The sequence below is a fragment of the Mandrillus leucophaeus genome, unplaced genomic scaffold, assembly GCF_000951045.1.
Source record: "Mandrillus leucophaeus isolate KB7577 unplaced genomic scaffold, Mleu.le_1.0 Scaffold740, whole genome shotgun sequence".
Taxonomy (NCBI): domain Eukaryota; kingdom Metazoa; phylum Chordata; class Mammalia; order Primates; family Cercopithecidae; genus Mandrillus; species Mandrillus leucophaeus.
Window position 1 is genome coordinate 374,684 of NW_012108031.1, and position 12,475 is coordinate 387,158.

Genomic DNA, 12,475 nt, shown 5'->3' on the forward strand with positions numbered 1-12,475 from the left:
TTCTGGATATTAGCCCTTTGTCAGATGAGTAGATTGCAAAAATTTTCTCCCATTCTGTAGGTTGCCTGTTCACTCTGATGGTAGTTTCTTTTGCTGTGAAGAAGCTCTTTAGTTTAATTAGATCCCATTTGTCAATTTTGGCTTTTGCTGTCTGGCTGGCTCTTGAGTGCTGGAACGAAAGAGCATGCACAGTTAAGGCTCAAATTACCATGATTGGCATCGTGAAGCTTAAACTAAGAGGAAGCCACCTAGTGGAGAAAGAGGTAAAGGGAACAGATACTGGGAGGACAAAGTGAGAGACAAGAATCACAAGCTCAAGACCAGCCTGGGCAACAAAGCAAAACCCTGTCTCTACAAAAACAAACAAATAAATAAATAAATAAAAATAGGGCCTGATGGTGCATACCTGTAGTCCCAGCTACACAGAGACTGAGGCGGAAGGATAGCTTGAGGCCATCAGTTGAAGACCACAGTGAGCTGTAAGCACTCCAGCCTGGGTGACAAAGCAACACACTGTCTCTAAGAAAAACAAAAAAAACGGGGTCTGGGTGCAGTGGCTCACTCCTGCAGTCCCAGCACTTTAGGATTGCTTGAGCCGGGGAGTTTAAGACCAACCTAGGGGTACCATAGTGAGACCTCGTCTCTACAAAAAATTAAAAATTAGCTGGGCATGGTGCTCCACGCCTGTAGTCCCCGCTACTCAGGAGGCTGACACTGCACTCCAGCCTTGGTGACAAAATGAGACCCTGTCTCAAAAAAAAAGCCCCCAGCTCCTGGAGTCACTCAGTTCCTGACATTTTTGAGACCTTGTTCTACTTTTCCCGGTTTGGGAAGCAATTGTGAACCTCTCACCCCTCTTTGTTCCTGAAGTAACAAAACTAACAGAAAACCATATTTAGACATACAGTAAGTTTTAAAATTTCCAAGATAAGACTTTATAAAAACATCAGCGGGGCCGGGCGCGGTGGCTCACACCTGTAATCCCAACAGTTTGGGAGGCCGAGGCAGGTGGATCACAAGATCAAGAGATCGAGACCATCCTGGCTAGCGTGGCGAAAGCCTGTCTCTACTAAAAATACAAAAATTAGGTGTGGTGGCGCACGTCTGTAGTCCCACCTACTCAGAAGGCTGAGGCAGAAGAATCACTTGAACCCGGGAGGCAGAGGTTGCAGTGAGCTAAGATCTCACCACTGCACGGCAGCCTGGGTGACAGAGTGAGGGAGGAAAAAAAAAAAAATCAGTGGGAAGAGAAGAATAGGTTGCCATCAAAAAAAAAAAAAAAAAATGGCATCAAGTATCTCTGCAGTACTAAATGTCAAAGAACAAAACACCACAACACAATGAAACACAATACATGCAGCATTTGGAAGGGAACAGAAATATTACCTAAGAATTCTGAAACCAACCATACTAACATTTCGTTTATCAACCTTTGGGATTCTTGTTAGTTAAAAACAAGACCTCTAAATGACAAGATGTTTATTTAAAGAATATGAGGTAGCTCACAGGATCTGTATGACATGGACTAGAAAAGCAGTCTTAGAAACTACACAGTGGAAACAATATCCAAACCATACTTTGAGGCTACAGTAAAGACCTCGATGCTACCCCTAACTGCTGGAATCCTCCGACACCATGGCCACAAAATAAGATTACATGTGGCACTCACTTCACCCTGCTTGCTTCTGAATTGAAGTCTTGCTTGGGTGGGTGTGGTTGGCAGAGGATGTGTTACATGCCTGTAGCACCTGGGAAAGTTCACTTTTTTGTTTCTCCATTGAGGAGACTGGATTCACAAAAATGAATTTCTCAAATCTATGAGAGACACTGCAAAAGTGCTTGGGAGCCAGAAACCACGACATATTTCTACTACAGTATTCCAGCTGCCCCAGTAATTAAGATAAATGGAAAGGTATTAAGGAAACAGTTTGAGCAACGGAATATTTAAACTTGAATAAATGTATAAATAATTGTCATTAACCTGATAATCTCAACGTGAATGTTTAAATAACTCAAAAGAGAAACAATGAAATGCTTAGTAATTTAAATCATCTTAAATTCAAGATTATCAACCCAAACTGGAAAATAAGGGTTAGAAGGAAAGGAAGAGGTTAAAACACACTGTTTTGAATTTCATGTAGGCAATGTCAATAGATACTATTTTATTTTTAACTTGGAAAAAATACAAATTCAATTTTTAAATTTAGTGGTAATGTCAATGTTAAAAAAAGCAAACTACTTTTCCCGGTTTGGGGAACACTTGTGAACTTCTAACCCCTTTTTGTTCCTAAAGTAACTTGAAGCTAACAGAAAATCATATTTAAGTAAAATTTTCCCTCCAAATCACTAGCTGAAAGATAACAGCTAAATTAGCCACAGTGAAGCATAAAATGATGGAATAAGAGTAAATAAATGTATTAAACACATAAAATAGCCACTATCAGATTGGATAAAATAAAATCTCCCAACTATATGCCGCTAACAAAACAGTCTAAATGATTCAGAATGGATACAATAAAAAGTACAACCACCTTGCACAGGCAAATGCAAAGAAAACAGTAAAGGCAAATTTATGTCAGTATAGTTCTGGATAAAAGGCCTCAAACATGAAACATGATGACAACATTTGGTACTATAAATTATTTTTCCTTTTGTACAGACTAATTCATCTGTAAAACACTGGCAGCCTCACTGTCACCATGGTTTTTGTTAATTTATCTTTGCATTTGTAATTTTTTGTTGTTGTTTTGAGACAGTCTCACTCTGTTGCCCAGGCTGAAGTGCAGTGGTAGGATCTCAGCTCACTGCAGCCTCCATCTCCCAGGTTCAAGTGATTCTCCTGCCTCAGCCTAGCCTGTAGCTAGGATTACAGGCATCCACCACCATGCCCAGCTAATTTTTTGTATTTTTAGTAGAGATGGGGTTTCACCATGTTGGTCAGGCTCATCTTGAACCCCTGACCTTAGGTGATCCACCCACCTCGGCCTCCCAAAGTGCTGGGATTACAGGCGTGAGTCACTGCGCCTGGCCTGTAATTTTGTTTCATACATTTAGTACCGAAGAGCAGTTATTTAAAACTACAACTTCTGAACTGGGCATGGTGACTCTTGCCTGTAATCCTAGCATTTAGGGAGGCCAAGGCAAGAGGATCATTTGAGCCCAGGAGTTCGAGACCAGCCTGGGCAACATAGTGAGACCCCTGCCTCTATTTTAAAAATAACAGCCAGGCACGATGGCTCACAGCTGTAATCCCAGCTTTTTGGGAGGCCGAGAGGGGCAGATCACCCGAGTTCGGGAGTTTGAGGCCAGCCTGACCAACATGGAGAAACCCCGTCTCTTCTAAAAATACAAAATTAGCTGGGTGTGATGGCCCATGCCTGTAATCCCAGCTAGTCGGGAGGCTGAGGCAGGAGAATCACATGAATCCAGGAGGTGGTGGTTGCGGTGAGCCGAGATCACGTCGTTGCACTCCAGCCTGGGCAACAAGAGTGAAACTCTGTCTCAAAAAAAAAAAATATGAAATAAAAATAATAAAACCACAATTTTGTTTTAAAAAGGTGGATTCTGTGAAAGGAAGGTTCTCAGAGGATCCTTGTCTTTAGCTGAGGACCTTTATGAGTTTGAAATCTGTAAAGCCAAGCCTGGAGTGAGTTGGGAGGAGAGTTAGAGAAAATTTAATAAGTTTGCTTAAGAGAGGCGAGAATCTGGAATTCGTGGGGTAGTCCAGGAATGAGAGGCTGAGGAGGAGAAATGAGAAACAACAAAGGGAAAGAGGAGAAAGTAAAATATGGAGAGGTGAAGGTCCTAGATGAAGTAATATGGCCGTGATGCAGTGGCTAAAATGACTCAAGAAAGAGATGTACACTATTTCAGTTGGAATGCTAGGTTCTTTGCAAAATCTCTATTCCAGTGTTAAGGTATTCACTCGTTTTTAATTTTCAGGGTCTTTTCTTTACAATTGTAATTAGCTTCACCATCATAGTAATTATAATTATTTAAATCTAAGTATAAATTAGATTTCAGTATTCAGCACTGTTCTATATTACATGACTTTTATTTTCTTCAATTCTGCATGTTAATTTGGCTTAGCTGGAGTATTTCCTCAAATGATTATTATCTTTTCAGAAAAGCTAAATTAGGGTACTTTCTAAATCCATACTTGTTTTCAAGTTGTTTTATTTTGACCTCGCACAAAGGATAATCTGGGTCACAATTCTGGTCACAATTCTTTTTCCTCAGAACTTTTAGCTTTTAGCATTTACTACTGCTAAGAAGTTCCAGTATCATTCTGGGTTTCTTCCAATATAGATAACTTTTATTTCATACTTGAGTGTTTATAGGGTTTTATTTTAAGCCTTTTAATAAAGAAATTTTACTAGCGTAAGTCCAGCTGTTTGTCTTTTTTCCCATAACTCTTTTAATCCTGAATCTTTTCAATCTTGAGCCTTCAAGCAAATGTTCACGTGTTCTCTCTTTTACTGTTACTTCCCCTCCATCACTTCTTTTCTCTCACTTTGCTGCATCAGAAATCAAGCCATAACATAAGGAATTTGGACTGGACGTGGTGGCTCACGCCTGTAATCCCAGCACTTTGGGAGGCCAAGGCAGGTGGAACACGAGGTCAGGAGATCAAGACCATCATGGCCAACATGGTGAAACCCTGTCTCTACTAAAAATACAAAAATTAGCTGGGTGTGGTGGCACATGCCTGTAGTCCCAGCTACTTGGGAGGCTGAGGCAGGAGAATCGCTTGAACCCAGGAGGCAGAGGCTGCAGTGAGCTGAGATCATGCCACTGCCCTCCAGCCTGGATGACAGAGTGAGACTCTGTCTCAAAAAAAAGAGTTTGTAGTGGATACTGGGTCCAAATCAACTGTATCTACCAAAATGGCCCTTGTCATCAGAAACTGGGTAGTGCCTAAGTAGGGACTCTACTATCAGGAGTTCTTGATGTCCAGAAGTTGCACTGCATTCCCCTAGACGTGGAAAGAACACCTGTCCTCCACTTTGGTATTAACATTTTCCCATAAGATTACCAAACCAGTACTGTTGGTGTTCAAATGCCTTAAGGTATTTTTAATGAAACAGTTTCATTAAAACAGATTTTACTGATAGCCTATTCTCCTAACTCAAAATATAGATATGAATCCTCCAGGGTCTGGATATGGAACATATACAAATCTTAGTGACAAACACCATGTTGTGCTCTGACAGTTTTCCCCCAGGCGCTGAAAGTTTTGTCATTGGGTCAAGCTGGTGTACATAACTCTTAGTTGTTCTAGGGTAAATTCTCAGTGTTCTGTGGAACTGACTTCTGACAGAATGGTAGAACATATTTCCAAAAATGGCACACTATCTCCCATTCCATGTGCTTTTTTGCAGTACAAATCTATTGCCCCTCCTTTGAATCTGATTTGGTCCTGTGACTAATTTGACCAATAGGATGTGGAGAAAATGATCTTCTGGGACTTCCAAGACCAGGCATTAAAAAAGTCTAGCAGCTTCTACTTTGCCATGTGCAGGAAACTTGTTGAAATTGTAATGAAGACATTTTTCAGGACTTTGGCAATAGGGGTATTGCAATAGGGGAAAGGGATTAGCAGCTAGAGATTTATAGCCAAAGGGGTAAGTGGATGGAAAATTGCTAAGGGAAGACCTCAAGGATAGGGAGATCCTTGCTAAACTGACTTAACAGGGTTCTTGCTGTAAGCAGGCCAAAGGCTTTTACATTAAAGGTGGGGGATGAGGAATCTGATTAGATTTCAAGGGTAGGGAAGTTCTCACTAAACTTAGCAGGATTCTTGCTAAAACTACATTGGGATAGACAGGTCAAAGAGAAGACTGAGGCCAAGGTCAAGACCTAGTTGAGAAGAGGATTCAGAGGAGCCTGTTTAAAGTTTGGTCAAGGAGAGAGTCTTTATCAAAGCCCAACCTAACCATATGGAGATGCCACGCCACATGGAGATAGAGATGTCCAACCAGACTTCAGCTGTTCCAGCCATCCCAACTGAGGCAGACATAAGCATAAAGTCATTGTGGACTTTCTAGCCCCAGCAGATGCCACATAAAACAGAGACAAGCTGGTCCTGTTTATCTACCCTACCCATACTGCACTTTCATGAGCAAATAAATTATTGTTGTTGTTTTAAAACAGAAAGTTTTAGAGTGCTTTGTTACACAGCAACAGACAAGTGAGACAGGCAGCCATCCCCATTAGCTAACCAAATATGCCCAAGCATGCCCTGAATTTCCCGATGGATTCAACTCAAGCTCAGGCCGGGGTGATCCTGCTATGGCTGAATGCATATGAGTCTCATCCTTACACTTGAGAGCAACTTGAACTAGATTCTTCATGTTAGGCTTTTGAAAGTTTAATTATAATGTGTCTTAATGTGGGTTTTTTTTTGAGTTAATCTTACCTGGAGTTCATTGAGCTTCCTGGATGTTTATATTAATGTCTTTCATCAAATTCGAGAATTTTTCAGCCATTATTTCTTCAAATATTCTTTCTGTCCTTTCTGTCTCTCTTCTCCTTTTAAAACTCCCACGATGTGTATATTGGTCCACTTGATGGTGTTCCAACAGGTCCCGTTGAATTTGTTTGCTTTTACTATTTTTTTTTTCTTTTGGTTCCTCAGACTTAGTAATTTCTATTATCTTCAACTTTGCTCATTCTTCTGTCTGTTCAAAACTGCCTCTGAATCCTTCTAGTGATTTTTTCATTTCAGTTACTGTATTTTTTCTCTTTCAGAATTTCTTTTTGTCTTCTTTTTGATTTTCTGTCTCTTTATTGTTATTTCCATTTTGTAAATACATGGTTTCCTCAACTTTCTCCACATTCTCCTTTACTTCTTTGAGCATCCTTAAGGTAGTTGTTTTAAACTCTTTGTCTAGTAGATCTACCATCAGATATTTTTCAGAAATAGTTCCTGTTGATATCTTTTATTTACTTTTTCTCTTTCCCCCCACTCTGAGATTTACCAATATTTTTTCCCTTTGAATGAGCCTAATTTTCCTGTTTCTTTGTATGCCTTGTGATTTTTTGTTGAAAACTGGACGTCTGAATCCAATGGCACTTGTTTTCAAATGTTATTTTTTATAAAAACCATCTTCCTTTTCTTCATATACATGTGCCACTAAATCCAACATATTAACCTTGGTTGAGGCTGCTGGCTGGAGATGGGGTTCACAAAGATAGAGATCAAGGTAAGCAGGAGATGTGGTAACTCTGGAAATCAAACCCCTTCCCTAGGTTTTTTGTTTGTTTAATTGTAGGCTCTCTCTGTGCCAAGGTTCAACATGAAGTGTACACTTGAGGTCTTCTCAGGTTTTTCTGATCCTAGTCTTTTCCTTGGCATGCATAGTTACTTTCTAATTTTCCTTATATATGCCATTGTTTTTGGATGTTCTAGTCTTTAATGCCTGCCTCCCAAAAGAAAAAAAAAAGAGAGAGAGAGAGAAAAGTTAAGGAGGAGAGACACAAGTCCTTTAAATCCCCTGGAAGTCACTTCAGCTGGAGGGAAGGGGCTTAAATCAATGAGGCGAGGTGCAAAATCCGTGACACTCTGCCTCTTTGTCTGCACTTCGATGATCAGAAGCAGCAATCAATGACCAGTGTACAGATGCCCAGTACTTGGAAGACAGGGTGCTTTTTGCCCACTCTGGGTCCCATAGGCTGCTCCTGGAATGCGTATACAGCTGACTATCACAGGGCTGGGGATGGGCATGGGTAACTGCTACTGTATTAAGAACTGACACTGACCAAAAATAACTCTAATTTACTTTTAAATTCTTTCCCTGGAAGTTGCTAGCCTTCAATAGACTCCATAGTTTCTAAATAATTACATGTCACAGATTCTGCTAATGTAATCATTGTCGTGGTGGGAAGATGGATTCCTGGTTCTTTCTACTCCACAATCTTTTCAGAATACTCTCTCAATTCCTACTCAACTATCTTTGGAAAATTTCTCTTGTTTACCTCGATCTTCTCTTTGTACCTTTGTGAACCCCACCTCCAGCCAGCAGCCTCAATCAAAGTTGATAAGTTGAATTTAGTGGCATGTTTGTATGAAGAAAAGGAAGACAGTTTGATAAAAATAAGATTTGAAAACAAGTGCCATAATTCTATAAAGCCCTTTCATCATCTCCACAATTTTTCCATGTCCATCTTCATCCTCCTTTAATTTAACCTGCCTTTCCACAAGCATAAACATTTAAAAACTTTATATTTGGCTCAAAATTTCATTGTCAGTGTGGTAACAATATTGCATTCTTTCTCTCTTCCTCACCCCTCCTCTCTGTACTTGTACAATATCTCAGCAATAGTGTAGAGTTTAATAGGAGTGTGGATTTGGCATTGAATGACACTAAAAATATTAGCTCTGTCATTAATTATCTTAGTATGTATGAACAAGGAAATGTTACTAGCAATTATAATGTTGACCTTTTTGTCTCCAATTACTTAGATGGCTCTACAAAAACAATTCCATGGTAAGTAGGCTACTTGCATGTATTAAGCCTCAGACTACCTCATTCATTTTTTCACTTTTTAATATGTGTATGCGTATCCTAAAGCAAGAAAACTATGTATTTTAAAATTTGGATTCATTTTATCTCTAAATGTACTCCTCAATTTTAGGTTATTGCATGACACTGTTTTTGCAGGAATCATATACGCTTTAGAAATAAGTAAACGTTACTTACATCAGGAGCAAACTTAATTTTGTGCTAAAAAAAAAAAAAAACTACAAGGAAGATTGAGAGACATAAATGAGAACATGAAGGAAAGTCAGGGGCTTCCAGTCAGACTAGCTGAGCATCTATATGCTCAGCCATTATTAGCATGAACGGGCTAATTATTTAACCTCACTGAGACTCAAACTTTCATGAAGATTTTTGTTGGTTGAGTTTGGTTTTTCAGTTTGTCTGCTTTTTTATCTGTAAAAGAGAAAATCTATCTCACTTTGCCTGGCTTTTTGAAGCATGTCTTGTAGGTGTGGAATAAACATCCATTATTAAAATAGGAACGAAGGTGGGTTTAGTTGAATGGAGATGCTGAAATACTATTTTGCAATCAATCTAAGTTACGCAAAAATACATAGGCATACCTCAGAGATGTTGCAGGTTTGGTTCCAGACCACCACAATAAAGCAAATATCATAATAAATCAAGTCATACAATTTTTTGATTTCTCAGTGCATATAAAAGTTATGTTTACATTATACTGTAGTCTGTTAAGTGTGAAATAGCATTATATCTAGAAAAATAATGTACTTACCTTATTTAAAATACTTTATTGCTGAAAATGCTAACAACCATCTGGGCCTTTGGAAAATCATAATCTTTTTGCTGGTGGAAGGTCTTGCCTCGGTGTTGATGTCTGCTGACTGATCAGGATGATGGTTGCTGAAGGTTGGAGTGGTTGTGGCAATTTCTTAAAATGAGACAACAGTGAATTTTGCCACATCAACTGACTCTTCCTTTCACGATAGATTTCTCTGTAGCATGTGATGCTGTTTGGTAGTATTTTACCCATAGTAGAACTTCTTTAAAAATTGGAGTCAGTCCTCTCACACCCTGCCACTGCTGTATCAACTATGTTTATGCTATTCTAAACCTTCTGATGTCATTTCAACAATGATCACAACGTATTCACCAGTTGTTTTCATCTCAAGAAACCACTTTCTTTGCCCATTCATAAGAGGCAACTCCTCATCATTCAAGTTTTATCATAATTGTAGCAATTCAGTCCCATCTTCAGTTTCTACTTCTAATTCTAGTTTTCTTGCTATTTCCACCCATCTGCAGTTACTGCCTCCACTAATGTCTTAAAGTCCTCAAAATCATCCCAGAGGGTTGAAATCAACCTCTTCCAAATGCCTGTTCATGTTGATATTTTAACCTCCAATGAATCACAAATGCTCTTAATACCATCTAGAATAGTGAATCATTTTCAGAAGGTTTTCAATTTATCTTGCCCTTATCTATCAGAGGAATCACTATTTGGCAGCTATAGTCTTACAAAATGTATTTCTTAATAAGAGATGAAAATAAAAATTACTATTTGATCTACCAACTGCAGAATGGATGATATGTTATCAGGCATGAAAACATTAATCTCCTTCTAGATCTCCATCAGAGCCTTAAGATGTCTAGAGGTCTAGGTGCATTGTCAATGAGCAGTAATATTTTGAAAGGACTCTCTCTTTTTTTTTTTTTTTTTTCTGAGCAATTGATTTAAACAGTGGCCTTAAAAATATTCAGTAAAGGTTGGGGGCGGTGGTTCATGCCTGTAATCCCAGTACTTTGGGAAGCTGAGGCAAGAGGATTGCTTGACCCCGTGAGTTCAAGACCAGCCCAGGCAACATAGCAAGATCTTGTTTCCACTAAAAATAAAAATAAATCAACCAGGCATGGTGGCGTGAGCCCATAGTCCCAGCTACTCAGGAGGCTTGTGTGGGAGGACTGCTTGAGTGTGGGAGGTCAAGGCTGCAATGAGATGTGATAGGGCCACTGCATGCCAGCCTGGGTAACAGAGCGAGACCTTGTCTCAAAAATAATTCAGTAAAGCATGCTGTAAACAGATGTACTGTCATCCAGGCTTTGTTGTTCCATTTAAAGAACACAGGCAGAGTTGATTTAGCATCATTCTTAGGGGATGTAGGATTTTCGGTATAGTAAATATCCATTAGCTTCAACTTAAAGTCACCAACTGCATTACTCCCTAACAAGACAATCAGCCTGTCCTCAGCAGCGCTGAAGCCAGGCACTGACTTCTATTAAAGAGACAAGGAGGCCGGGCGCCTGTAATCCCAGCACTTTGGGAGGCCGAGGCGGGCGGATCACGAGGTCAGGAGATCGAGACCATCCTGGCTAATGCGGTGAAACCCCGTCTCTACTAAAAATGCAAAAAAACTAGCCGGGCGAGGTGGCGGGCGCCTGTAGTCCCAGCTACTCGGGAGACTGAGGCAGGAGAATGGCGTGAACCCGGGAGGCGGAGCTTGCAGTGAGCCGAGATCGCGCCACTGCACTCCAGCCTGGGCGACTAAGCGAGACTCTGTCTCAAAAAAAAAAAAAAAAAAAAAGAGACAAGGATTTTGAGTGCTACTTCCTAGAAGGTATCTTTTCCCAACAGAAGGCTGTTTTGTCTACATTGAAAAATCTGTTCAGTGTAGCCACTAAATGGGGCAGCTTTGAAGCCAGACATTGACTTCTTCTCTCAGAGAGACAAGGATTTTGGGTGCTACGTCCTAGACGGCATCTTTTTCCCATAGAAGGCTGTTTTGTCTACATTGAAAAACCTGTTGTTTAGTGTAGCCACTAAATAATATTAGGTAATCATTGATCATCATCAATGATATTAGCTGCATTTTCTGGATAACTTGCTGCAGCTTCTCTATCAGCACTTGCTGCTTCACCTTGCACTTTCATGTTATATGTTATGGAGATGGATACTTTCTTAAACCTCCTGAACCACCCTCTACTAGCTTCCCACTTCTGAAGCTTACTAACCTTTCTCAGCCTTCATAGAATTGAAGGGAGTTAGGGCCTTGCTCGGATTAGGCTTCAGGTTAAAGGAATGTTGTGGCTGGTTGGATCTTCTGTCCAAACACCTAAAACTTTCTCCATATCAGCAATAAAGTTTTGCTTTCTGATCATTTGTGTGTTTATTGAAGTAATTTCCTTTTAATTCCTTCAAGAATTTTGTCTTTGTATTTACAACTTGGCTGATAGGTACCAAGAGGCCTAGCTTTCAGCCCATCTTGGCTTACATATGCCTTCCTCACTAAGCTTAATCGTTTCCATCTTTTGACTGAAAGTGAGACATGTGACTCTTCCTTTCACTTTAACACTTAGAGGCCATTGTAGGGTTATTAATTGGCCTAATTTCAACATTGTTGTGTCTCAGGGAATAGGGACTGCAGGAAAGGGAGAGAGATGGGAAATGGCCAGTTGGTCAAACAGTTAAAACAAAGACAACATTTATCCATTAAGTTCCCCCATCTTATCTGGGCATGGTTCATGGTGCCCCAAAACTTACTATTATTATTTTTTGAGACAGAGTCCTGCACTGTCGCCAGGCTGGAGTGCAGTGGCGCGATCTTGGCTTACTGCAACCTCCACCTCCAGGGTTCAAGCGATTCCCCTGCCTCCCAAGTAGCTGGGACTACAGGCCTGCGCCACCATGCCCGGCTTATTTTTTGTATATTAGTAGAGATGGGGTTTCACCATGTTAGCCAAGAAGGTGTCTATCTCCCGACCTCATGATCACCTGCCTTAGCCTCCCAAAGTGCTGGGATTACAGGCGTGAGCCACCGCGCCCGGCCTTAAAACTATTATAATAGTAACAGCAAACATCACTGATTACCGATCACCGTAACAGAAATAATGAAAAGGTTTGAAATATTGCAAGAATTACCATATGTGACACAAAGCGTATGCTGCTGGAAAAAACGGCACCAAGAGACTTCCTCTGG